The sequence below is a fragment of the Phalacrocorax aristotelis genome, chromosome 20 (genome assembly GCF_949628215.1).
Source record: "Phalacrocorax aristotelis chromosome 20, bGulAri2.1, whole genome shotgun sequence".
Classification (NCBI taxonomy): Eukaryota; Metazoa; Chordata; class Aves; order Suliformes; family Phalacrocoracidae; genus Phalacrocorax; species Phalacrocorax aristotelis.
Genome location: NC_134295.1, coordinates 4104678 through 4107311, shown reverse-complemented (window position 1 = coordinate 4107311; position 2634 = coordinate 4104678).

Below are 2634 nucleotides of genomic sequence, written 5' to 3'. Positions count from 1 at the left end.
GTTTAACTGTCACCAGTCACTGGTCACAGGTTCCTGCGGAAAAGTGCTGTGTGAGGTCGGGTGGCTGGTGTGTTTAATAGGGCTACATGGAGGAGGGGAGCCTCGGGATATAATCTTAGAGGTAAGAGGATCTTGGATTTTGTACAGTGAGTACCAGAGTCCCTCGGGGGTGAGCTGCTGGGGCATCGCAGAGTGATGGGGGGGTCTCTCTGCCCTGTTGCAGCTCCAGGGTACACTTGCATATCCTGGAGAGTTTAAGGAGGCCAGTCTGGGGATCCAGCCCAGGAGAAGGGCAGGCGGAGGCTTGTTAGCTGGAAAGGGCGTCTGGGGAAACTGGAGGAGAGAGATCACAGATACTGCTCATCCCTGCATGTTTAGTCTATCCATACTTGAACCTGCTTTTTGAGTTAGCAGACCTCTTCTCTTGCTTGCAAAACTTCGTGGAAAAGTGTGTCTGGAAGCCACATCCTCATGGATATCTCCAGCAATGTAGCTTGTTTAGCCCAGCTGGCATGTTTATGTGGAGTTGGCCTTGGGCACAAGTAGCGATGGGGCTGTCCTGGTTTCCGTGTTTACCTCTGAGCTGCAGAGTCAGCATGATCCACCTGCCCTTGTGCTGAGGCGCTTCGCTGCAGGTGCTGCTTCCTGTCCTTCCCGTGCTCGTGAGCTGGTTGTGAGGGCAGTTGTTGCTGTCCCCTTGTAGGCACTCTCCATAAACAGGCAAAATGATACCTACACTAAGCCTATGTGGAAAGCCTGAGGATGAGTATAAAAATCTGATAGCTTAATCATCCTACTACGAGAATTATCATGAAATATTGATGATCAAATGCAGTCATAGTGCTGCCTCTTGCTACAAAGCCTGGAAGTGAAGCAACTGTTAGTTAACATGAGTGAGTGAGGTTAAAGATGCTTAAAACATGAGGTGTCTTCCTGGGCAGGCATGCTAGCTTTCCAGGTGCTGCTTCTGGAGTAAAAGGAATGTGGATTAAATACATCTGTATTTAATGTGTGATGATACATAATGGCGGATGTATACATACCCTCTAGGTCAGCTGCAGGCTGGCCAGTGGGTACTAGGGGAGCCCCAATTTATGCACTAAAACAGATGATGGGGTCCAAAAACATCTCAGCTGATTGCCCCAACATCTGGGGGTACGAGTTGAGCTTCTTCTGCCATGGTGAACTTGGGATGTGTGGCAGAGGATGTTGGCTTACTGGACACATCTGCTGCAGAAACTAGACTTGGGCTGTGGTAAGTTTGGGCTGCTCTGTTTGAGTCTGGGCTTTGAGTTGGTCCTGGTGAAAGCACGGCCTCATTAGCCCTCACTGGGCAGGGACTGGGAGCAGCCATGCCATGCAAAGCCTCCCTGTCATTCTGACTCACCTTGTGTTCAAGGCCTGCGCTCTCGCTGTGGGAATTCTATCAAATATCCAAAATAGGACCCGAATCAGCCGTGAGGGCTGCTAGTCTGCTGCTGCCTGCAGTAGGGACGTAGGTCTTCAGAGACCTCCAAGCAGCTGTGCCTTTTCTGTGTGTTGTATTGGAGAGATCCTATGGCTACCCTAAAAGACTGCTTAGGAGCTCACTGCAAGAAAATCCCATTTCAGTTTGTTTGTATAGCTTTTCTTGCTATCCGTAGGTGTAATGGCATTTCTGCGTTCACTGTGGAGCTGCATAGAGGAGCCAGCTGTGTTAGGAGAGTGATCTGAACTACTGCTTTGGACAAACTCTGCTTTCTGTGAGGAAACATGTATTCTTGATACTTCCTACCCATGGGGAAATGCCTGTATATGCACACTAACAGTTTTTTGAAAGCAAACGGAGGCTGAAGCCCAGGGCTTTGGGGATCCTGGGGTGCAGGAGCCTTGTGGTTTTGCTGTGCAGTACGGCTGCACGGCCCTGCGGTTGCTAATGGTGGAAGCCCTTGCTTTGCAGCAACCTGACAGACAAACCGGTAGAGAATTGGGCAGGGTTCATCAAAACTTCTGCCCGGCCTCAGCAGAGTTATTTGTTGCTGCGTTTCTGTGAAATGTTCTTGTTTCAATGAGTCAGCATTTCCTCATTCAAAAGAGGACTCATTTGAAAATTTTGGCTTGTTCTACTTGTGAATGCTTTTAAAGAGAATTTAAAACCATTGGGTTTCATAGGACAAAAAAGGGTGTTTAAATGTTTTTTTTTTAAATTTTGTTTTTTAAAGAGGACTGTAGAAATGCCAAAATGGGACAACACAGGGCCTGCAGTATGTAAATGAGGCGAGTTACACCATCTCTCAGAGACTGACTGGTCCTTTGCTAGGCAGCCTGTCCGGAGCAGTGTCGTGACAATCGCTCTGCAATTTGAATGTTTTCTAGCAAGTGTAGCTAATTTTATGGGGTTTAAATTATTTAGGTTAGTGCATTAAATATGGAACTCCATTAAAAATCTGGAAAACTCTATTTTCTCCTGGAAATAAAACTTTAAATGATCATCCCTTTTCTGCTGCTAATATAGTTAGGTGTTCAGGTGATAGTGTCACCTGATGGTTGGCTCTTGTGATTTCTAAGGAACACTTACGCCCTTCTGGTTTGGGGTTGGTTTTTTTTTGGCTGCTGATCAGATGTAGTAAATGAGAGAGAAGAAGTGGCCAAAAA